The following is a 27087-nucleotide window of genomic DNA, read 5'->3' on the forward strand; positions in this document are numbered from 1 at the left end:
TACCACATTATCCGGGACACCTTGTATAACAAATTATATAGTTCTACTTTTGGACAATGAATGATCACCTGAAATATTCCGCAGTTATTTGTGAGCACCCTGTATAGAAGTGTATCTAGATTGGTAACCACTCGTGTTTTGAATTCGAACAAGCTTCTAAAACCTTCTGCTTGCACGTAGGTGGTTTTTTCGTTCAGCAGTTTCTGCACGCATGGACATTTTTTATCTGTAATGAGTGAGGATGGATTCGGAATATTTGAGCCACGTAAATCTTTCTACCTGCGACTGTGTATATTTAGGCTTAACACGAACGCAATGAAACAATCGGTACGAAGATGAACACTACATATCCTAATTAATCAAGCTCAGTCAGAACTCATCAGACAGATATTCGCAAACGTCCTAATAAATATCAACCACGTCTGCACAATACGTAGCAGCGTTAATCGTCCCTTGCCTCAAGTTCGACGGCAAGACGTAAAGTCAACGAAACTTAATGTTTTTCCCGTTGTCGCCCTTACCTCACCCGGGGGAAATTTGAGCGTTATGAATTTACTCGAGATCACAAAGTCGCACGGCAAGTAGTGGGCCGAGTCTATATTTCCCATTCCGCTTCCGGTCTGGAAGCAGTTTGAATGTTCCTTCCGGAAAACCCTCAACGGCTTACATGCGACGTAGACTGTAAAATGACGCGGGTTATTAAGGTTAGCGTGAACTTTACACTCCGAAATAGCTTATCGTCTGTTTCACTTGGGTCTGACTGTTCTAACTGAGCCGACACATTCGTAGGTTTCGTCAATTATTGACATGTTCATGGAATTGAATGAGCGTATCATCATTCATTGCTGTATATTCCGTTACCAGGAATAAATCTACAAAAAGACAAAAAAAAACGGTGCGAAGAGACTTATAATTTCTTAGGACTAATTGCGACTGTGTGCCCTCCTGTGACTGAAGAGACCCAACCGTCACCTATAGATCCTTCCACACTTCGGGCATGGATAGACACCAACCAGATCTGGCCGCCGCTGTATCCTTCTCGAGTTTCCATTATAAGTGTGTACCAAAGACCTCCACCGTGACGTGTCTAACGCTAGTTGTTCCCAGTTATGATTGTCATTAACTGATTTTAGGGATTGATGTAGTATATCCTTAAACCGCTTGTGCTGGCCTCCTGGTTTCCGGGCTCCTTCAGTGAATTCGCCATATAGAGCTATTTTGGGGAGTCTTGTGTCTTGCATCCTCAGAATGTGGCCGCTCCATCTTAGTCGGGTCCACGTTACTTGAGTCTCAAGTGTTATACAATTCGCGCGTTGCAAGACTTCTGCATTTGAAACTTTGTGGAACCATCTGATGTGCATTATTTGTCTTAGATGACGTTGTTGCGTTTGTTCAAGCTGTTTAAAATGTCGCCTCTAGGGCGTCCAGTTTTTCGCTTCCGTAAAGAAGTGTTGGGAGGACCACTGCCTTTTAAACAGTTGTCTTGGTTTTCAGCGCATCACAGAATTGTCTAATGATCGAAGAGGAAATGGAGGATGATGAAATAGAAAAATCAACTTCAGCAACCAAGATCAAGGATTTCTGATCAAATTTTAAGAGGTGATAAAATAACGTTGTCTTGAAGAAATTACCTAAATGAGGTGTAGCTGCTCTAACAAATATTGCAAACGAAATAATGAGTACTGAACACTACCCGGAAAAGTGGAAAAAAGCAGAAATAAAAGTGCTCAATAAACCATTCAAAGAGAAGAAATTTCCACCAAACTACAGACCGATAAGTCTATTGTCGGCGCTTACTTTTTTTTTTTTTTTTGGTGTAGCAGGGGGAAAATCTGCAAGACAGACGAACCGCCCTCATCTCCTGAGGGGGAACAGTGTGGGGTTTCTCACTCTCCTGAGCTCGAGACCCACTAAAAACCCTACTGCTTCTTGAATTTTGGTTCCGGGCATTTGCCTATAAACCGTTCATCTCTTGGTCGGTTTTCTTCTCGCACACTATCGTGCTGGGATTTGTGTGTTTATCCTCTATTGAATTAACACTTTATTGAATTTTTCAATAAGTTTCTGTTGTTATTTTAATCTCTTTTTAATTGACCTTATGGTCTCCTTCGGTAAATTCGCATTCTCCTTTTGTCTTCCTCTGGGTCGTAGTCCACTAGTCTCCTGAGTTCTTGATTCGGATGGTTTTTCGCTGTTTCGAATAATTTCTCTGCTTTTCTGTTCATGAATTCCGTTATGGTTTTCCATTTCAGGTCCTTATAAATCTGTCTATTAATGACAAACCAAGGTTCATCTATTGCACATCGTAGCAGCTTGTTTTCAGTGGCCTGAATTCTTTTGTCGGCGCTTACAAAGGTAGTCGAAAGAGTTATAGCTAGGAGGTTAACTGAAGAAACCCAACCTCACACCAGCGGAACAGTTCGGATTCAGCAGAGGATTCCAGAGTAATCCACCAGCATGCCTTGTTTTACTAGAAGTGGCCGAAGCATTTGACAGTGTTGCATGAAGGATTAATGTACAGGGAGAGTCTTTGACTCGTACAGATATTTTAACGGTAGATTCTTGAGACCCTTTTTTCTGTACCATTTTGTCTGCCCTTATAAGAAGATACAGCCATTTTTATTTTCATAATGAGCTGTGCCACCCCTGGAAAAACAAAATTACCTTCAGAAATATTAGCTAAATCTGTGACACTACCCATCTGTGGATCTTTCAAACAGAGTTGAATTCAGCCAAAGTCCCCAATTTTTCAAATCTCACCGATACCAGAAAATATGAAGAATATTTTTATTTTAAAGAACGTTCAAATATTCATTAGATAGCATCCAACATGGTTTCAAGGGTTGGGTTCTTAGAATTTTTGCTATTTTGCTGGTATGTATCTAATGGTCATAGTAAGAAAACTGAAAGACGTGGGTGACAATTAAATGAGACATATTCCGAAATTCATTTCATTCGATATCAAATCGTTTAGGAGGTGGAAGTAAAAATAACATTTTTTTATAGTTCTTCAACAGCCTCTATCTCTTAAACCGTGCCTATTCGGAAAAATGGTAAGGTTATCGTAAACGGGGAACCATACAATTTGGTATATGATATAAGAGCTTAGGGAAAAACCCCGGTGAAAAACCCTTCTTCTCCGTGAGTGTAGAGGATTATGAGAAATGAAATTGTTTACGAAATAAGCTGAAAATTTTTTTATTGAGCGGCATCGCCCAGTGAAAAAATTGAACCATTTTTCGAAAACGAAATTAAAATCCAGTCTTCTCCAAGATACCAGAAACTTTTTTCTGAAATAGAGATAAAAAAAAAAACAGAAAAATGTGAAATAATAAAATTAGATTTAATATTTTAGATTGACCTAAAATTCACAACCCAATTCGAAAAAGATTCGGAAACTATAAACTTTCAGTTTCCGCACTAAAACCATCCTGACATTGATAAATGGGACAATGATTAACCAGATGATTTATGTTTTTTTCTGTCTCACACTAAAGCTTTAAGCTCAATTACATCTCATTCATTCATTCATTGCTGTATCCCGTTGCTCTTATACCATTCAGAATACACCATATTTTCCTCGGAAGATCAAAACCAGGAACTCTATTCAAGGGATCACACAATGAGTCGGGAAAGGATTGAAATTTGTTCCAGGAATTCATAATCGCAGTCTGCCTATGAATATGAGGCTGTACAATGTTTGATAGAACTGGTAACCATTGAATAGATGAAGATATAATAATTCCATTTATAGTTTTCATGGAAAGATTTAGACGTACATCAATCTTCTGCATACGAACACTATTAATCCAAACGGAGCAACAATATTCAGCATAGAAAGAACTGACCTTTGAGCATATCATGCTTAGGTTCAGCTGAAGATGGCACCTGAAAAAAAATTCTTAATTTTGTCTCGAAACCAGAGAACTGACAGAAATTAAATTGAACAGACATTCTATGGAAGCGACAAGAAATCTTCCCTTAGATTTTTTCATTACTATTCATTTACACCCTGTATAGTCAATAAGGAATTGGAATATTGAATAAAATGGATCCATTCGGTCTGATAGGAAATGGACGATGATGCGAATAGCCATTGATATAGAAGAGATTTCCTAATACGTTCTCCTCAATCTCCCTCCTAGAATCAACATCCTTAGGGTTCCACGTCACGATGTACTTGTTTCGCAGAGAAAACAAATAAGAGCCGAGGCATGCAGAATTCCTCCGGCGTATTACAAACTTTTAATCGAGTTCAAACAATATTTATTTTTTCGGTCCGCTACTGTATCCCTGGAGATCTCTTCCGAGTCGGATCCGTTGTTTATAAAGACAGGATGAAATGTAAATCTGGACGCGTTTCCGCAAGAACAGCATGTATTTTTAATGTGTCTCAGTGAAACCTTCGCTGATGTTCATTTCACTTTTGATGAGCTAATTTTTCAGCGGATGTAGAATGAACGGTGTGGATTCAGATTGTTATGAAATATTGACTCCAAACCGTAACAGGCTTTTCTTGGCCGAAATTATATTCATCCAGTTAAGATTACCCAAACAACCATTTTTATCCAAGAAGAAATATCTCAGAATTAGTCAGGAGAATTGAAGATGTTGATTAATGTTGATCAAATCATTAAGAAACTTGGGTTCGGATGGTTTGTCATGTACTCAGCAATATCGAATTATTTCCAATATGAAACGTGATGCGTTCTGTCCTTGTCTTCCTTCGAGAAAAAGTGTAAAAGAATTTTTTGTTGTTGATACACTTCCTTTTGTAAGTTCTTACTTATAAAAAGACATTCTTTCACACAGACAAGACAAGGAAGACCTAAATAAGTATTTAGGTGATCTCTGGTATAACTGTTCATTTTTGTAGACATCTTATATTAATTCATATGATTTTATTTATTTTGTGGATGCTTTTTGAGTGTAACCTGTTTGTATCCCATTTCCAATAAATAAATGAATGAATAAATATGAAATTACACTGCTCAACCATTAATAGGGATTTAGGGATCATATAACATCAATCAATTTATTTCAGGAGTATTCTTTTCAAGATATTTATTTTGAATAAATAAACAAAAAGAAACAAAGGTCTATATTTTCAATCCCATAAAAACTCCCCACTTCTTTGTGAAGAATAGACAAATATCAGACATGCACAACAATCAAATCATCAGCTTCTTAACCTACAGTACAATATCTCGTCAAAGAAACAATTTTTCTCAAACAAGTCTCTAACTATAAGGTTTCCAAAAATATGTTCTCCCAGAAAAGAGAATTCAACGCTGGTACAAAAAATATTGACATCGGACAATGACACTTGACATTCGGTCCCGCTCTATGATTATTTATTTTTCTTTTTCTAGACCAACATTATGTCTACCTCACACAACTGTCAAACTGGAGGCGCCCTCTGTCGGTCTCCGCTCACATCCACTAAAGTAGTGCACAAATTCGGTGCCTCAATTGAGAGTTGAGTTCTCTTTTCTGGGAGAACACATTTTTGGAAACCTTATAGTTAGAGACTTGTTTGAGAAAAATTGTTTCATTGACGAAATATTGTACTGTAGGTTAAGAAGCTGATGTTTTGATTGTTGTGCATGTCTGATATTTGTCAATTTTTTTCAGTGTTGCGTCTGATGATGTCGTTTCATGACGAAACCGGTTACACACAAAGAAGTGGAGAGTTTTTATGGGATTGAAAATATAGACCTTTGTTTCTTCTTGTTTATTTATTCATTGTTCACCGTCCCATACTTTATGGATACACTACTATTATATTTATTTTGATCAGATGAAGGAGTATTTTAGTTGGTATTCTTTTTTTTTCTCAAGAAAGAATTAAATAATGATGAGTTCCATGGACCTTTTGTATTGAAAATATGAGGAATTCTAGTTTGAAGCACAGGGAAAAAATGAGGAAAAAACTGAGGGTCTCGTTACTTGGACGAGTTCGTCTCAAACATTCTACCCTCTACGAACCAAAGTTAACTTCTTTTTCCATTTTCTTAATTTCTTATGGGGGCCAAGATATAAAGTGTGGTACCTTTTCAAATTGACACACTGTATGTCCTCTAAGTGGAACTCACACAGGCAGAAAACTAAAATTCAACAGTATTATCCTATACAGGGAATATTTGGAGGTGGGGATTTTTTTTTCAACAGAAGGTAGAACTGATCAAAATAAAGCGTTTCACCAAAAATCACCTATACAAAACTTTCAAAATGACAAAGTTGGAAAAAAAATTGAAAATGATTACTAATAAGACCCTTCACCATTTGTTAGCTGAATTATCGCAAAGCAGTGGGAAAAAACTCGACCATGTGGTTTCGTTAAGGATATTGGCTCGTTCGATATTTACGTGGTAATGAAAATGTAAACTAAGGATGGTCGAATACCAACTGACGGAAAAGACTTAGGATACAAGTGAAAAAAATAGAATAATACTTCAAAAACTCACCAATAAAATTCATCTAAATTATTCACGAATTTTTTCACAATGGGCATCACAATCTTCTTGTTCGAACATTACAACAATCGTCGTAAAAATGGAATGAAACGGGGAAACATCATAGCACTTTTTAACATAACTAACATAAGGACTGTCAAGAAACTGCCCCGATTTTCTACATTTTTTTTACCCTCAATTTCACGATACAACAATTATGATTCTCCCAAAAGTGACCTGATTCATCTAATCCGATGAACTTGATACTGAACCATTCATTGTCCAACCATATGTTTATGTTTTGTTTCGTTGAGGGGTGGTATCTCTGAGATCTTGGATATTTTATATAGACCATTTGTGGTTAAACGACTTATTTTGATGAGTTCTACCTTCTGTCAAAAAAAAGCCTCACCTTTGAAAACACCCTGTATGGTTTCATTCAAATGGACCCTGTATCAAATAATCTTTTATCAAGCATGCTTGTTGATGAGTAAGATATAATTTTTCCATGAATGTGTGAATTTCATGACGTTGGAAATGTTATCTTAAACGATATGGATGTGAATTTATACAATTACATCCTGTCAACTCCTCCGTGTTTCCGCATAGGTATTTTCAATTGTTTGTGACATGCATTAACATGCACCACACTATTTCAATTTACCGAAATTCTTCCAAACCATGCCTTCATCAGCAGAGATGTAAATTCGTGAAAAATTCGGTACATAATGGAATGAAATGAAGTTTTCTGCAAATACAATTGCAATGACTCTTTTATTTTCAAAACTTATAATCCTTTGATTCGGCAATTTAACAATTTCCAGCTTCGTATTCCAAATTCAACTGGATCATTGATTTTACTTCAATAGCATTTATTGAAAAACATACGAAGTTATGTTGCGAATTAACGATTTTGTTTGGGTTAGCTACTAATGGGTCACCTCTAAAAAAAGTTAGAGAAATTTAGAAAGTATAGTGATTTTATGTTTAATAGTCAATGTACGAGAAACTTCCCAACGGTGCCATCTGTAACAGAAACAGAAAGCTCAGGCGATCCAACAGGTGGTGCCGCCAGGAGATTCTTCATTATATAAAACGATGCAGTGGCAAAAATACAGGGTTTCAAATCGCCTTCATTCTACTTTCAGAGGTCGTGAAAAATTCAACGGGATAATTCAAAATTAGCTGATTTTAATTGGTTCTCATTTGTCTCTCAGCTTTGCTCCTCATTTATATATTTTTGAGATACATTTCATATACGATGATTTTATATAGCCTGTAACCACTTGAGATAATAAAACTATACAGGGTGAGTCTTTGACTCGTACAAATATTTCAGCAGTAAATTCTTGAATTCAAAAGTAACACTTTTTTCTTTATCGAATCGGCTCGGTTTGAAAGATACAGGATGTTGAAAAACCATAGAAAAAAAATGTTATTTTTAGTTTATTTTCCATAAACGGTTTTATGGAATGAAATGAATTTCGGAATATAGTTTTCATTTTTTCATTCATTTTATGAATATTTTTCGAACACAAGATATCATCCATGTTTTCTCATTATGATCATTACGTACCTCAAAAATACCAAAAATTCTAAGAACCCAACTCTTGAAACTAAGTTGGACGCCATATAATGAATACTTGAAAGTTTCGTAAAATAAAAGTATTCCTCTTTCTCGAATAATGCGCCGTTTTCGAGTAATATGATGTTCAAAAATAAAAAAATATCTGTTGAAATTTGAAAAATTGGGTCATTGGCTAAATACAACTCTATTTTAAGGAGATGTGTAGTGTCACACAGTTAGCTAATTATTCTGAAGGTAATTTTGTTTTTTCAATGGTGACACAGTTCATTATGAAATCGGAAAAAATGGTAAGTATAGGAAAAAAGTGTTTCTTTCTACCTCAAGAATGTACTGTTAACATATTTGTATTAGTCAAAGACTCACCCTGTATCTGTATATACTTTCAATCGTTCTGATATAATTCCTGAGACAAGCATTCAAGGATTTTTCAACAAATCAAATTAGACACTCTATCCATTTCGGTTCTGCTCAGTCAATCTTTTACTTCTACAAACATTGAAAAAATATTCCAAAGACTTTCAACCCTCTATGAACTCAAATATAGAAGTAACAAACATTAAAGTGAAATTATAAATTCTTTTAGAAAAATATAACCTGAAGATGTTATTGTGATAGCGAAATATGTTTCGTGGTTTGAAAACTCATTTTTGTAAAAATCTTACAATCTGCAGCAAAAATTTAATCATATACAGAGTGTCCTATTTGAAATATAAATATGTATTCTATATACAGAGAACTTCGGCGCAAACCGCAATTCTGATCAAAAGTTTCATTCACTAGAATCAGGTCGTTCTGAAGTATACGAAGAAATGATCAGGAAAAGGTTTGATATCCTCAGCATATTGCATGAAAATGAAGATGGCGAATTCGAAACGTGCGCTAAATAAAGAATTAGACCCAAAACAAAAACCTGCAGTACCCACCTTCAACTGGTCTGTAGTCGAACAAAAAATCACCAACCTTAACCGAAAAACAGCTTCCAACAATGAAGAAACGAGCCAAATTTTCAGGAAATAAGAATTCGTTCAGTTCTCTCGATACATCTTATGGAGAATTTTATGATGCACACTGTGTATGGCTTCGGCATTCCTCATCCACCTATCGAATATAACCTTGGCCTATTCTTCGATAAAAGGAACCTGCCGGGTACGAATCAGCTAATCATCCATTCCATCCGACAATGATACTAATAGTCCTAATTTGACTCTTTTCGTTTTGATCCTTGACTTTCATTTCGTGGAATCCTCATAAAATATACAACGTCATGAATAATTATTCCGACATCGATTCAGCGCTATGCTCTGAAAAACATCTGAATATTTCATGACAGACCTCAGGCTGCAGAATTGGATGACAAGGGGTAAGCGGGAGGATTGTTTTGGAAAATATCCACCCTTTAGCATCTGTTGTTCGAACCCAATCTACTGTTATGGAATTTTTTGCACGGGCCAATTTGGAATCAGGATAACAGTGCATATCGGCTCGCTATAAATTGCAGATTCGTGGAAAGCTTGTTCGTTCAACAAATAGGGACTCTTTCGTTGATTGGAAAAACTCGCTGAAACAAAGAATTGAAAAAATTCTTCAGCCTCTTTCCATTGTCTCTTTCGATATCATGATTTTTGCATAAATGGTGGAGAAGGATAATATTTTCAACTGTATTATTTCGTGAGAGGTACAATCAACTCGGGCTGATATAATATTACCAGCAGCTTCCTGAAGAAGCTTTTGTGATAGCGAAACACGTGCTGTGGTGAAAAAGTCGTGTCAATGAAAATCGTGGAATGTAATCTCAGTTTTAAATTTATTGATAGGATTCTATGATAAAAGCAGTAGGATAAGTACGATATCCTCTTCTTTTCCATTTATACTTATATGATATCCCCGATACTTTTCCTATTCGCCTATGATATTGCTTTTGCTCTTCCTGATTTTGAAGTAATGTAGGGTAGTTTAAATTCACCCACCTGAAGATTCTACTGTGATAGCGAAACATGTGTCGTGGTTAAACAACTCATGTTATTCGAAATCATATAAGTATCAAGTATAGGCCATATCATTTCAATATACAGTGTGTTTCATAAACAATGCCAACAAATTAGGATAGTTATTTGTAGTCGGTCAGGTATCTAGGGCCTTTGTACAGAAATGCTTCGTTTCCAAGATTTATTGCGTTGAATGTAAATATATATGCAATATATCTGCAATATTTTCGAAACTCATTGCGAATTGCGATATTCGAAATTTGGTAAAATTGGATACCTCAATGAGGTGATCATTTCATTTTGAATACCTCGACTACAGCCACTACAGTGACGTGCATCCTCATATCGACTTTCATATTTCTGAGGAAAAACAAAGTACCTACTTCGATGCATTTTCCAAGTTTAAATTCATTCTTACAATTCTTGTTCGATTGAGATCAAAAAGAATCTCTGTGTTTTTCTCTAGGCTGCACCACATCAAAAATCTTAGCAAATTACAAGGATTGCTGAAAATGGCCATCCCAGCTAGGATACAAGAATATCTGTACCTTGGAAACGAAGCATTTCCGGACAAAGGCCTACAAAACCTTTTCGACTCCAAATAACTCAGAGATTAATATCCTGAATTTGTTCCCACCCTGTATAATTTACGGCTTTACTCGTTTTTTCTCCTTCTTGTTTTCAAATTACTATCTTAGAGACGCCTTACTCTGCCACTACCCGTCACTGTCTTGAACAGGGTCATTCATTGTATTCCATTCTGAAGATGCTGAAAAATCTCAGGACTAAACAAATTTTCACCCACTTTCCACTTTTAGTTTCATCAACAATCAAAAATAACTTTGGAGAATTCACATAATCAGCCCGAATTTCCTCCGGATATATAGCTTTATATGAAGTTTCCGTCCTATTTTTCGACGTATACAGTGTGAGTATATTTTTAGTTCTCTAACAAACAGTTTTATCGATTGAAATGAATTTCAGAATATACCTAGTTTTTCATTGATTTGATTAATCTTTTTCGAAAACAAAGATATCACCCACGTCTTCCAGTTTTCTCATTATGACAATTAGGTACCATAAAAATACCAAAAATTCAAAGAACCCAACTCTTGAAACTAATTTGGACGCTATCTAATGAATCTTTGAACTTTTTAAAAATAAAAATATTTATCATATTTTTTTGTATAAAACGGCGTTTTCGAGTAATTCGATATTCGAAAATAAACAATATTTCAGATATTTAGAAAATTGGGTATATTGGCTGAATACAGCTCTGTTTAGAAGATCCACAGATGTGTAGTGTCACAGATTTAGCTAGTTATTCTGAAGGTAATTTTGTTCTTCCAGAGGTGGTACAGCTCATTATGAAAACTCAAAAGGGCTATATCTTTTTATCAGGTCCCAATCAAAAAAAAATGGTATGGGTAAAAAGTGTTTCTCTTGAACTCAAGAATCTACTGTTGAAATATTTGTACGAGTTCAAGACTCACCCTGTATCCTGTATACCATTGAATTTTTTCAAGCGAATTTCGGGAAACCCTGTTTATGATGTCCAGTTACTAAAGTCTTCAGTTTCAATTGATTCTCAAAACAAAAACTAATGAACTCTGGGAATTAAAGCTTGATGTAAGGGAAATGCATTTAGGCGACAAAGTTTGTTGAAACTAAGTTATCAAACGAGAAGCTTCGTCGATTCACTTCATTTTCTTCCAACAGTATAAAGAGAAACCATAAAATATGATGAATGTAACTTATTTGAACACTGCAATTCCGCACAATGCCTACGTTTACTACTTGGCTGAAATTCAAACAAAAAAACAACCCCACTGAAGATTTACGACTGCAACGGACTACACTCCATTATTTTTGTTTTCAGATGTTCTAATCTAACTGATGTGTTCACGCGACTTTTAATTCCACAGTTTTTCCCCTGCTCCCTTGATGAAACATTCTCTAGCTGGAACATTTTTCATTTAAATCTGAGCTTTTAATTAGCATCAACGTTTATGTGCGCTGCAGACCGTTTGCCCGACCTCCTTATACGAAAATAGGAAGCAAAAACGCAGGTTTGTTGTATAATGCCTTTGTTTTTTCATATGAGCATGCCTGTTGCTTTCCAATTATTGTATATGTACCTACACAGAATTAATCTGACACTCAGTGCACCATTAATTAATTATACCTCATGATTACTTTGTTCTGTACATCTGTTTTAGAGCTTCTTGTTGTTTTTCGGTATGGAAAAAAGGTGTTTCTTTTGACCTCGAGAATCTACTGTTAAAATATTTCTACGAGTTGAAGAATCACCCTGTATACGTACGAGGATATATTGACAAATTCTTATCCTACTGCAGAACCAAACCAAATTTCAATGTCAAAATATTTTATTACTCAAAATATTCTCCTCTAAATTGGATACATTTATTACAACGAACCTGCAACGTCTCTAGACCTTTCAAAATAAATGTTTCTTCTTGCTCTGCAAACCAGAACTCCACAGCTTTTATTACCTCCTCGTTGGAAGAAAATTTACGACCTTTCAAACTTTTTTTCAGTTGGGGAAAGAGATGATAGTCGGATGGAGTCAAATCTGGTGAATAAGGGAGGTGTTCTAGTAATTCAAACCATAAATAACGAATTTTTTGAATGGCAACATGAGAATTTTGTGCAGGGGCGTTGTTCTGCAAAAACAAAACACCTTTGGATAGCTTTCCGCGTCTTTTCTCTTCAACTTTTTTCCGTAGAGTGGTCAGTTATGTCGAATAGTAATCTCCGGTTATCGTTCTACCCTTATACAAAAAATAATCATGATTACTCCATGGCAATCCCAAAAAACTGAAGCAAGAACTTTTTCAGCAGATTTTTGGACACGAAAATTCTTATAGGTCTTGGAGAACCAGAGTGTCGCCATTCCATCGATTATTGCTTTTTTTTCTGGATCGTAGGTATGTACCCAAGTCTCATCCATAGCAACAATTCGGTTTAAGAAGTCTACATCGTTTTCAAATCGAGCACAGATCGAACGCGATGCTTCTACCCTTGGCACGCTTTGGTCAACATTCAAACATTCGGGGATCTATTTTGCAGCAATTTTTCTCATGTCCAAATTGAGGTGAACTATATCATGAACACGTTCGTATGAAATTTTTAGTGCTTCAGATATCCGTTTTAGCCCAATTCGACGGTCTGATAAAATCATGTCATGTACTGCATCGATATTTTCGGGGACTGACACAGAAACTGGCTTTCCCGATCGGTCATCATCTTCAATGGAAGATTTACCTCTTTTGAAGCTTGCAGTACAATTTTTCACGGTCGAATACGAAGGTTATTGATCACCAAGCGTATTGAGCATATCTTCGTAAATCTGCTTATCTCTTAATCCTTTTAAATACAGGTACTTGATGATAGCCCGATACTACAATTTTTCGATTTCTATTTCGGTGGATATCTTCTTTCTTTTGATTTATTGTGTAACTCTGGTTTAGTTCTTTGACCTCAAACTTCAAACTGATACTTCTGGTGAGTTATTGTTCGTTGCTATGGTAACGCAGTATTTTTTTTATCCATGGAACTGGTCTAGGCTAACTAGATATCAATACATCCTCGTATAACATACGTTTATTAAATGTGTTTGGGACTTTGAATAGACATTACTCGGCGAAACAATAATGATAGTGGTAAAGACAGCGGAAATAAAATAAAAAGTGAAACTTTTTGAAATGTTTCAAATTGTCAATGTTTCAAAATAACAGAAGAACTCTGAAGTTGACGATGAAAATAAATTTAATGCAAAAGATTGGAGGTTAGTGCCAGTTAGAAAAATTTCGCATGATCATGATACACATATGTGGCGAATCAAAATTTGTTAAATTTTGTTGAAAATCGTTTGATAACTCAAATGTTTTGGATATCCCTCAAATATAGTGTCCAGACTGTCCAGTGTATTTCAAATAACAACCATCGTTGAATCTTTGCATAGTCTCCGAATGTGAACATAACCCGGAGGTCAGAAATTCTACGAATTCAGCTAATCTGCGAATCCGATTCAGAAATCCAACCTCACCAGTGAAAAAGGACCGCTCGGAAAAATGAAATCGGTTACAGGATGCTACCAGTAAGCCTTTCTTAATGCCGAGATATCCGCTCAGTTTTATATTCAAATCGAATTGCGGGAATCTGATTGAACTGTCCAATAAAATATACCTCCATCTGGTTGAAACCCGCACGATCTAGGTTTTATTCAGGCTTACGCCGTTTTGATAGAAAGAATATCAATGGATGGGGGGATTGTTCGAAAAGATACATGTAGAAGAGTAATTCTATTGATGTAGGAAATATATGGGTAGGGCATGCCAATAAGGAAGAAAGACCGTATTTTCTAACTTCTTTATTTTGATTTTTATCTAGTACCCATGTTGACACTTTGTATAAAAAAAGGGATTCTATTGAATTGATATGACATTCTCATTCTGAAGGATTGAAACAAACTTTTCGCAGTTTCACTTCATTTATTCTCAATTGTGATCGATTTTGAAAATGATCTAGATATAACTAGATGCGTGTTGGGCAAAAAAAAATTTGTCTGTTGATGTTCCAAAAAAAAAAGAATTGAGATTTGAAATCAATGGCACCTATGTATTTTACCTTTTTTTATTGAAACAAAAATTTTTAAATATAGGTACTGCATAGTAATTTCGCTGAAATCATACTACAAAGTGGGCCATTGAAAATGAGAGAGTTGCTCTATAGTTGGCAGAATTATCCATATAAAAACCCCTAAGTTTTGTATAGGAAGGATAGGGTATGCAATACCTCATTTGGGAAGCCTTTATACCTTAAGTTCAGCATATTTAATTTTTTGTCATTTAATCCATACGTTTCCGAAATATTTACATTTGAATTTTGAACCACATTGTTTTTCCTTTCGAGCATGTTGACGAAACCAATCGAATTTTCACTCATTCATTCAGCAATTTTGTTGATAAATCTACAGTACGGTTCCCACACTGGTTATTTTTTCGAAATAAAAGAATTATTTCACTTTTTTCTGCCAATCAATGAACAATTTTTACCATAATTGTTGATAAATTAAACGAACAGTAATAGTTGGATGTATGGATGTTAAGGATTATCGTAGTAAGTATAGAATAAATTACTGAAAATTTGATTGATTCGGCAGCACATTTGACAAAATGATCAGTTCTGTACCAAATTCAAATTTGAATATGGACTGAATGAAAACAATTTTATATGCTCAAAAGGAAAACCTTTCGAATGAGGTTTCACTTACCCCATCTTCCCTATTTGAAATAATAGGGGTTGGGGTTTTGAATTTGATTCAAAAAGTTATTTCCCGGGGATTAAAAATCGACGTGTCCGAGCAAAGATTTCAACAGTAGATTCTTGAGGTAAAAAGAAACACTTTTTAATTCAATTTTTTCCGATATGGCCCAGATAAATAGCCATTTAACGGTAGATTCGGGCGACTTGGGACGATTTTGAAATTCAATTTGTCATATTTCAAAAACGGTGACCTATTTTCATGTGAGAAAGAGGTTCAAATATGCTAAATGACTCAGACTATTGATTAGGATATATACCATGCTTCAGAATTCGGATATAAATTTAAAAAAAATATATATATATGTTAGCAAATGTTAATTTGACCCCCCTTAAAATATACTGATAATGTCCGACGACGAATGTCGAAGGAAGAATAAGAGTATAGAACCTATGCTCTGTGAACTCTGTGCTCCAATGTTACCTGCTCTCTCTTTGGCACAGGCCGAACAGACTATTACTTGAACTATCTTGTCGGGCGATACGCTTTGTACCTGACCCTGTGTTAGAGCACCTCCACGTGCTAGATAACCGACCGCCATCTTACTTTGTGAATAAAAAGTATCAATCACGTGTTTTAATTAATTCTAACATCAGAAGTGGGATTAAATTTCTTCTTTCGAGACAAGAAATTGAGGATCCTATTTTGTGAGTGAAAATTGTTTGTGTTTTGTGAGAATCTACAAGAATAAGAAAAAATGGACCAGCAAAATCTCAACAAAGCTCCCGAAGAAAGTGAAGCCATTTCGGTAATGCGGATAATGGAGAACCAGGCCCAACTTCAAATGAAGATGACGGAGTTGCTAGCCAACATGTTTAGTTTAAGGAACGACACCGACCACGTGGTGACCGCATAATTATCGTTAGCCCAGTTTGACCCCGACGATACATCCTTTTCAACCAAGGAGTGGAGTGAGGAAGTTGATCAAATTAAATTCGTAAACAGGTACGTCTGATACTGTTGTGGGCAAGCTCTGAAAGGCCGTGCAGCCAAAATTTATCAAAATTGGAAACCGATAGTTAGAAATTGGTCAACATTTTCAAGGAACTTAGAGATAGCGTTCCCTGAGAAAGGAACTCCGGCCACGAGGCTTAAAGCTAGCATGTTGATAAGTAGTGCAAATTTTAGTTCGTTAGTAGAGTATGCTCATGCCAAGTTGAATTCGATCAGGAAAGTTTGTGAAAAGTTTCCGTGGGAAATAGTGTTGAGCTTGATAGCACATGATATCACAAATGTAGAAGTTTAGAATAGATTATTAGTGCAAGAATCTAAGAATGAAATGCAGCAGCTGAAATTGCCTTCTTCATAGGATTCCGACGCTCCATATTAGTGGATAATAGTAGAAAACTAGAAAAATGAAGCAGCTACTGAAAACAGAATCAGACAAAACCTTTCATGGGAATTGTAGGAACTGTGGAAAATTTAGGCATAGAAAGTTAGATTATTGTAAAGAAACGTTATTTTAATTCTAATCCAGAAAATTCCAGTCTTGAATGTAATTTCTGTGATAGAAAGGGACATACTGAAGATTTTTATTTTGTTAAGAAAAAGAGAGAAACAAGTTCAGTCAAACTCTAGTTACCCAGTGTTCGTAACAATCAATTAGCACATTAGATTTGAATCTAGACTTGTCAGGATTGGACGAGCGATTAGTAAAGTATTGAATAAATCGAATATTGTCAAATAACAAAAATTTTCAAGCAAGTCGACTAACTTAGTCGGAACATACCTAGTGGAAATAAGATACTGGCGCTTTGTTATGTTTCAGGAAAATCAAAACCAATTGCAAAAGTTTGACAAGCGCTCTCAAGAATGTAAAATGTTCCCGTTGAGCAATCCAGGAGTATGGTATAACGCTGGCAGGTCTCGAACATCAGGTTAGGTTACCGATTGATGTTAATCAGAAAATTTCCATGAAGGTGACATCTATCGAATGAAGAAAAACTGAAGCCAACATTTATTGGACCTTTCGAAGTGCAAGCAGTCCTACCAAACGATCTATATGCCTTGAGAAGAGTAGGAGTCCAGAATAGAACCAATGAGATCTTGGCCTAAAAAAAAGCAAATAGTGATGAGTGAGTGCTAGTTTCAATGATGCGCCATGATGAAGTGAAATATTCTCCTGTCCATCAGATTTTATGCTCTATACTGTTCCTTATGAGATTCTTATTGTTATGTTATGATCCATTGTATTGTCTCATGTTCATTTTATGTTGAATGTTTTCCAAAGCACTTGAAATTCCATGATAAGTTTTCGGTACTTTAAATACGAATATGTAAAATTGACAAGTAAGGCCCAGACGGGATGTCGCTAGTGCCCCTAACTGTGTGCAATTGAGAAGTAAGGTCCGGACGGGAGTCCCTAGTTGAGGCTAACCTCTGTTCAATTTCACAGTTGTGATATTGACAAGTAAGGCCTAGACGGGAGGTCGCTAGTGAGGCTAACTTCTGTGCAATTGACAAGTAAGGTCCGGACGGGAGTCCCTAGTAGAGGCTAACTTCTGTGTAATTTTACAGTAGTGATATTGACAAGTAAGGCCCAGACGGGATGTCGCTAGTGAGGCTAACTCTGTGCAATTGAGAAGTAAGGTCCGGACGGGAGTCCCTAGTTGAGGCTAACCTCTGTTCAATTTCACAGTAGTGATATTGACAAGTAAGGCCTAGACGGGAGGTCGCTAGTGAGGCTAACTTCTGTGCAATTGACAAGTAAGGTCCGGACGGGAGTCCCTAGTAGAGGCTAACTTCTGTGTAATTTTATAGTAGTGATATTGACAAGTAAGGCCCAGACGGGATGTCGCTAGTGAGGCTAACTCTGTGCAATTGAGAAGTAAGGTCCGGACGGGAGTCCCTAGTTGAGGCTAACCTCTGTTCAATTTCACAGTTGTGATATTGACAAGTAAGGCCTAGACGGGAGGTCGCTAGTGAGGCTAACTTCTGTGCAATTGACAAGTAAGGCCCGGACGGGAGTCCCTAGTAGAGGCTAACTTATGTGCAATGTCACAAACCTAATTTAACAGTGTATATGTTGTAAACGACAATTTTATCAACTTTTGAAATTCCAAGTGTTTTGCTGACCTGATCTGTAAACAGTAAGCGGTGGTGGTTTTTTTCTCGCTTGGCTCTTTTTTCCACCTATAATAATGCCGCAGCGCGAGCCAGCGCATCAAACAGAGCCATGTACACAAAGATTCAACTGTTTTATGTTTACAAGCACCCTTTAACAATGTTGTTTGATATTAAGATATTGTTTATGCCTAGTAAGTGAAACGAGGACGTTTCAGTGGTCAGTATGGCCGTGTTAGCAAATGTTAATTTGACCCCCCTTAAAATATACTGATAATGTCCGACGACGAATGTCGAAGGAAGAATAAGAGTATAGAACCTATGCTCTGTGAACTCTGTGCTCCAATGTTACCTGCTCTCTCTTTGGCACAGGCCGAACAGACTATTACTTGAACTATCTTGTCGGGCGATACGCTTTGTACCTGACCCTGTGTTAGATCACCTCCACGTGCTAGATAACCGACCGCCATCTTACTTTGTGAATAAAAAGTATCAATCACGTGTTTTATTAATTCTAACATATATATATATATATATTATATATATACTTGTCCCAAGTCACCCACCGACTTGGGAAGCAAGGGACACAAGTTAACATCCATTGATTTCTCAACTCTCAAATGAAATGTGTGACTTGGAACGGTGTGTACTTTTGAAAAATTAGAATTTGTGATTATATAGTTAAAATTCGGTAAGGAAATTAAATGATAACCCCCTTATTACAGCGAAAGTGGATATATTGCACCTCAAATTTAAAAAAACTGAACAAAAAAAGGGAACTTTGATTTCTTTCATTCTTTGGGGAAATAACGTAAATAATAATATCCTGCGAAAAACGAAAAATCGGAATATTTCCATATTGCCAATGCGCCGCTTGTATCTATTCGGCATTGTCCCAAGTCACCCTATGAAACAACAAAATAAATGAATGAGATCCGTGTTGCTGTTTGATTTGTGAATAACCTTGTTTCATGACATATCTAATATCCCACGTATCCAAAAAAAAAAATTACACATACACAAAATGAAACACATGTACAGGCCACTAGAAAGTATAAGGGCCTTAAGAAAACGCGCTTTTACTCTCCTGAATTCGTTAATTTTTCCTGTCAATTCAAACGCTCTGGTCACGGCAAACTCAACAGGAATTAATAGTAAAGCTAACCGAAAAGACGCTAGACAATCTTATAAGTTTATCCCTTCACTCATAAATGGTAAGAAACAAAGAAATCTGTAAGGAGGGTAATTGTCCCAAGTTACAGGACTGTCCCATTTCATCCGAATCTACCGGTAATCAATTACTATATTCCGAAATTCATTTCATTCGATAAGACCGTTTATGAAATAGAAATAAAATAAAATATTGGGGAAAAAAGTGTTTCTTTTGACCTCGAGAATCTACTGTTAAAATATTCGTACGAGTCAAAGATTTACCCTCTATAATTTGGTTCTGCCTACCATTTTCTCTTATGCACTATGAAAGCTACCGCAAACAGGCCGTCTGTTCCGATATTCCTGAACAGTACTGTCAGTATTTCAGAAACGATGCCTATTGGCCCAGTCGTTCGAGTTCTATTGTTATTCGATTGCGGGCCAGTACTACCAGCAATATCGGAACAGGCCCAGGAAGTATCGAAATGAATTTCTCAAACTTCATCTCATTTCATCTTCATATGCGACAGAACTATGCGGCATTCGTGAATTTGGTCTAGTATTTTCGAGAAAATGAATTCTTTTTTCGATAGTGATAATAACGTAACTAAAAATCAAAATGTTCCTTAATCCTGAGGCTGAATTTTTACGTTGAAACCTTCTCCTCCTCTAGTACTTTCTGCAGGCTCCAGGATGTAAAAAAAATGGGTCGAGAAATACCTCACCTTAGTACACTCTGCAAGGTGAGAAAATGTATCCAAATTCTCAAATGTAACTTTTTCAAAGATTCAACATTAATACTGTGTCAATAGAATTGACTCAAAATTTCGAAGATAACTCTAACATATAATGAGTGGTTTGAATATTTGTTTTTGGTGACAGGATTTCTTTGGCATTCAGAATATACCTACTTATTCACCATATTTCGTTATCACCGAAAAAATTCCAAAATTGCACTGACGAAAAAAATACAAATTTATATGGAATACAACACTTTTTTGGCTGATTGTAATGAACATTGAACTTCAACTGATGGTTGTTAGACTTTACATATATACTCCATTCACATTTATTTTAGCAGTCGGTTGGCCATGAAATAGTTTTTGTAACTAGAACGGAGTAAGGTTGGCACTCATGAAATGCCGTTAATGACATAACGCCGTTGCCACAACTAATATCAATTTTTATTACGAAAATGCCGAAAGTAATTGAAAAAAGAGACAGGCTTTCAGGAAGTGCTAGTTAGAATTCAGGTTGATTCAGGTCCGCTCATTCAAATAGTTATACCCTGATATTCTAAAATCCACAATACGTCAGCGAACATATTCAATGTAAGAGAATTTATATAATATTTCATCTGAATCTAAAGGACTTATATTTCAGCTGAATATTTCCACAATCAGGAAGATTGTGAATGAAGAGGATGACAAAGAATTTCCTTCTATTGGGAAACCCAAAAAAGTGGTGGCATTTGAGAATTTAATGTTTGAGTGAATTAATGCGAAAAGTTTACTACAGGATTTTCGATGAATGTCGTCGTAGAATATGTTCCCGAAAATTGATTTTTCTATTTTTCATTTGACTTGTCCTATACATTATAAATGTCTTAAGGTACCAATAAATACCTTATTATTATCATATCACTGTATTATGATGAACAGCCACAAACACTCGCCAGTTGTCCTGTTAATTGTTTATTCATGTGAAATTTTTGTTCAAAGGTGAAGTTCATCTTGACTTGCAACTTCCTTTAATTCCTTCAACTTATATTGGCGCAAGATGATTTTTGTTGAAGAATTTAACATTATTGAATTATCTGTTAATTCCTTCGGAAGATACCCATTCCCAACCAGTGCATCATATGCATTTCATCTTCGGGTTAATATTTTTGAAATCTACAACTGATGTAACATATTCCAACTTTAGCCAAAGAAGATATCGAACATTAACTCTCCTCAATCTAGTGCATATAATGATATTATACCGATCTCTTGTATTTTCCATTCAAATAACTGGATTTGGTATGCCTTCAATCAGTTTGTATAAACTTCAATTATGTTCGACACATATTTTCCGAAGAGATTCGACATTGTGATAAAATACGTAATAACAGAAACTTTTTCGTAGAACGGGCAACATAGCGTTGATTTAAAACCCAAAAATGTTTTGACAAGCTTCATAACCCCACATTTTCGTATTATACAGAGTGAAATGTGTCAAATTTTCATGGCCAACCGAGTGCTAAAATAAAAGTGAATGGAGTATAGTCGAAAATGTTTTGGACAAAGATTATAGAAGAGAGAGGATCTCATCCTTTGGTTTCAGGTTTAGGATAAGTTACAGTAGATCGGAGAATAGTATTGATTTGCTAACCTATAAATGAAGGAAATGTATGTTTCTGCCGCCCCTCGCTACTTATTTAACGAAGCATCTGAACTTTGACTTGTCCAAGTCTTTCTAGTTCAACCGATAAACTGGAAAAGGCGGAAGAATAACTTTCATAATGAAACATTCGCGAATTTGTTCGTCTGAGAAAACCGATCGTGTATGGCGACTGAATAAAAGTGGATTCGCCCCATGTGCTGATTGAGAGAGCAGAAAAGTGCACCACGTCTCATTCTGGAATGTCAAATATGTGTAGATCCGATCGCAAGCTGAATAGGGCCAGAATATCATCCGTTGACCGTGGCGTGAAGTAGAATTCTTGAATGTGCACTTCATCACATCAAATTCGAACTTGACATACATACCGTTTCTACTCTTATGCTCGGATTTCCAGTGAAACGGAGCGGAGTTCATTAGATATCGGGAAATCGACAAATGCCAATTTCCCTTCCAACTTTCCGCAAATTGAAGGGATATTCCAATTCGCATCCTGTATTCCACCAGAAGCATGGAAGTAGACACGTCTAACCGACTTTTCCGGGAAGTGAACGTACTAAAAATGTCGGTTCGTATATGAAGAATTAGTTATATTACGATTCCGCAGCTGGCAGATTAAAGTGTTAGAGTCTGTACATAGCTGAGTTTAATCCTCTTCTAAACAGAGCCGAATTTGAATGCACTTTGGTAGAAATAACAGGAATTCCCTGGTGGTCAGGTAGTCCACCAAATGTCCAGTTTATTCCCCTGAAGAATTGTAGATTATACTGCGCTGGAAATACATCAGACGGAAGTGCAATTCATTAATTTCAGTTTATTAGACACAGATAGTATTCTGACTGACACATGGAAATATCATTTATTCATTCATTGCTGCATCCTGTTGCCGAGAATAAATCTACAAAAAGATAAAATAAAAAAAACATCGTTGCGAACAGACTTATAGTTTCTTAGGGCTAATTGCGACTGTGTGCCCTCCTGTGACTAAAAAGACCCAACCGTGACCTACAGATCCTTCTTCACTTCGGGCATGGATAGTCACCAACCAGATCTGGCCGCCGCTGTATCCTTCTGGAGTCTCCATTATAACTATGGACCAAAGACCTCCACTGTGATCTGTCTAACGCTAGTTGTTCCCAGTTATGATTGGCATTAACTGATTTTAGGGATTGATGTAGTATATCCTTAAACTGCTCATACTGGCCTCCTGGTTTCTGGGCTACCTCTGTAAATTCGCCATACAGAGTTATTTTGGGGAGTCTTGTGTCTTGCATCCTCAGAATGTGGCCGCTCCATCTGAGTCCAGGCCCTCGTTATTTGAGTCTCAATTGTTACACAACTCGCGCGTTGCAAGACTTCTGCATTTGAAACTTTGTGGAACCATCTGATGTGCATTATTTGTTTTAGATGACGTTGTTGCGTTTGTTCAAACTGTTTAATATATCGCCTGCAGGGCGTCCAGCTTTCGCTTCCGTAAAAAAATGTTGGGAGGACCACTGCTTTGTAAACAGCTCTCTTGGTTTTCAGATTCAGGTTGTAATTTTGAAACACTCTGTCCTTTAGCTTCCAGAATGCCCATGATGCCGAATTGACGCGGTTGTGCATTTTCGTGTCTAGGTTAGCCCTAGTATTTATGAAGCTTCCCAAGTATTTGAACTGCTCGACCTGTTCTAGAGTTTCATCCTCCAGGCTGATATCTGTTTGAAGGCTTTCTGGCGGACTTACCAGGATTTTGGTTTTGTCGATATTGAGTCTGAGGCATAAAGCTTCGTGTATATGTTTATAGGTGTCCAACATTATTTGTAGATCCAATGAGCTGCTAGCGATAAGTGCGAAGTCGTCTGCATATTGAAGTTCCGTGATAAACTTTGTACGGGTTTTTGCTCTGAGGCGCTTCAGGTTAAACAGGCCTTCATCAAATCTGAATCTTATTCCAAAACCTCTTAAAGGCATACTTATGTCAACAATTATCGAGACAGCTATGGCGAAAATATTGAACACTAAAGGTGCCAACACACATCCTTGTTTTAATTCAGAGTTGGTTAAGAAATGGTCGGTTGTAGAGCCATTATGCTAGCTTCTAGAGCTATGTGAAGCTGGCACCCCCAAATGCGAATTTTGACACAAAAATTTCAGGGTCGTTTGTCCATCGTAGGTCCACGTTTGTCCACCCTTTTTTTTCATTTGTCCAGGCACCGTTTGAGAGATATGGGAAAAAACTTTTTTCGGTGCATTTTCTGAGCAGCACCCCCAAATTGCAAAAACGTTTTTTGATGGTACAGATCGTTTGCCCAACGTAAGTCCACTTTTGTCCACCAAATTTTTTCATTTGTCCACCCACAGAACCGTAGAAATCAACCTTTTCAAATGTTGGAAAGTGTGAAGTTGGCACCCCCAAATGAAAATTTTTGAACCAAAATTTCAGGGTCGTTTGTCCATCGTAGGTCCATGTTTGTCCACCCAATTTTTTCATTTGTCCACCCACAGAACCGTAGAAATAAACCTTTTAAAATTTTGGAAAGTGTGAAGTAGGCACCCCCAAATGAAAATTTTTGAACCAAAATTTCAGGGTCGTTTGTCCATCGTAGGTCCATGTTTGTCCACCTTTTTTTTTCATTTGTCCAGGCACCGTTTGAGAGATATGGAAAAAGAAGTTGTTGCGGTGCATTTTCTGAGCAGCTCACCCAAATTGCGAAAACGTGTTTTTTATGGTAGAGATCGTTTGTCCAACGTAAGTCCACTTTTGTCCACCAAATTTTTTCATTTGTCCACCCACAGAACCGTAGAAATCAACCTTTTCAAATTTTGGAAAGTGTGAAGTTGGCACCCCCAAATGAAAATTTTTGAACCAAAATTTCAGGGTCGTTTGTCCATCGTAGATCCATGTTTGTCCACCCAATTTTTTCATTTGTCCACCCACAAAACCATAGAATTCAATCTTTGAAAATTTTGGAAAGTGTGAAGTTGGCACCCTCAAATGGAAATTTTTGAACCAAAATTTCAAGGTCGTTTGTCCATCGTAGGTCCATGTTTGTCCACTTTTTTTTTCATTTGTCCAGGCACCGTTTGAGAGATATGGAAAAAGAACCTGCAGTTCTGAATCTAAACTCGCCAAAGTGTGTTCGGATTTATTTTGTTTCGATTTGGATCTTGTATTTGAAATTGAGAAAGATCTATTTCCTGATGGAATAAAATTGAACGAAATTCCTGTGGATATTGAGGTACTACATGAAAAATATATGCTAGGCGGGGTGATTGTCCATTACCCCCAACACTTTGTCGCATTTACAAGACGGGAACAGGACAAAATGCGATGATATGTCACGAAAAGTGCAATCAGTCAAGGACAATATTTTTGTATATCCAGTTATCGCCATTTATATCAAATGAAGAAACTGATAAATTAAGGTAGGTACTCGAAGTCTTGTCCATATTTTTCGTTTCAAATAAATAATAGAAAGGAAAACAGATGATCAAATTATTTACCCATATATTCCCCAAAAATTGAAAAACATCAATAAATCCTTATTCGCAATTTTTAAATTTTCATTACATTACATTCCATTCCATTTGCGAATGGTACCTGGACAACTGAAGAAATTCGTAGACAAATATGACCCGCGATGCAACAACGTTATTCTCAATAAATTCGCAGTTGTTGGTAAAATTACGAATTAAAAGAATATATTTGCTTTTTTTATCAATAAAGCATATGAACCAATGAAAATTTTGATTGGACAAACGTGACTTTGGACGAACGATTCATTTGGTAAAAAATATTCTTTAGCATTTTAGGAATAGTCAACGAAGAATTTTGATTAATCAATTTTTCATCCCGTCTTGCTAATGGAGTCTATACAAATGCAAATGAATTTTCGATATACAAACATGAACCAGCGAAAGACAAACGAACCTGAATGTTTTTTTCGAAAATTTGCATTTTGTGATGCCAATATAACACTTTTTTTTAAATTGTTTTTGCTGGTTCTGCGAGTGAACGAATCAAATAATTGCCTAGATTGTAGTGGAATTGCGGAAAACGCTTTCCCTCAATAGGGTGGAACTGCTCAGAAAATGCAATGGAAAAATTCCCTTTTTTATATCTCTCATACGCTCCCTGGATAAATGAAAAAAAGGTGGACAAACAGACCTACGATGGACAAACAACCCTGAAATTTTGGTTTCAAAATTCGCATGCAGCTTCACACTTTCATCCAAAAGTTTCAAAGATTGATTTCTATGGTTCTGTGGGTGGAAAAATGACAAAATTTGGTGGACAAAAGTGAACTAACGTTGGACAAACGATCTTTAACATAAAAAACACGTTTTCGCAATTTGGGTGAGCTGCTCAGAAAATGCGCCGCAACAACTTCTTTTTCCATATCTCTCAAACGGTGCCTGGAAAAATGAAAAAAAAAGTGGACAAACATGGACCTACGGTGGACAAACGACCTTGAAATTTTGGTTCAAAAATTTTCATTTGAGGGTGCCAACTTCACACTTTCCAAAATTTGAAAAGGTTGATTTCTACGGTTCTGTGGGTGGACAAATGAAAAAATTTGGTGGACAAAAGTGGACTTACGTTGGACAAACGATCTCTACCATAAAAAACACGTTTTCGCAATTTGGGTGAGCTGCTCAGAAAATGCACCGCAACAACTTCTTTTTCCATATCTCTCAAACGGTGCCTGGACAAATGAAAAAAAAAGGTGGACAAACATGGACCTACGATGGACAAACGACCCTGAAATTTTGGTTCAAAAATTTTCATTTGGGGGTGCCTACTTCACACTTTCCAAAATTTTAAAAGGTTTATTTCTACGGTTCTGTGGGTGGACAAATTAAAAAATTGGGTGGACAAACATGGACCTACGATGGACAAACGACCCTGAAATTTTGGTTCAAAAATTTTCATTTGGGGGTGTCAACTTCACACTTTCCAAAATTTTGAAAGGTTGATTTCTACGGTTCTGTGGGTGGACAAATGAAAAAATTGGGTGGACAAAAGTGGACTTACGTTGGAGAAACGATCTGTACCATCAAAAAAACGTTTTTGCAATTTGGGGGTGCTGCTCAGAAAATGCACCGAAAAAAGTTTTTTCCCATATCTCTCAA

The 27087-nt window shown here is 36.5% G+C and overlaps 1 protein-coding gene and 1 long non-coding RNA gene across 6 annotated transcripts in view; both read left to right on the top strand.

The window, feature by feature from the left end:
- The window catches only part of LOC123312585 (collagen alpha-1(XVIII) chain), a 329862-nt gene that overhangs the window by 124054 nt on the left and 178721 nt on the right, over positions 1-27087 (top strand). The gene's annotated exons all lie outside the window — the stretch shown is intronic.
- LOC123312616 lies at positions 17189-17420 on the top strand. The gene is made up of 2 exons (XR_006537658.1): positions 17189-17238; positions 17295-17420. It is a non-coding gene; the product is annotated as an uncharacterized LOC123312616 (long non-coding RNA).

This window comes from Coccinella septempunctata, chromosome 1 (assembly GCF_907165205.1).
Source record: "Coccinella septempunctata chromosome 1, icCocSept1.1, whole genome shotgun sequence".
NCBI classification, from domain to species: domain Eukaryota; kingdom Metazoa; phylum Arthropoda; class Insecta; order Coleoptera; family Coccinellidae; genus Coccinella; species Coccinella septempunctata.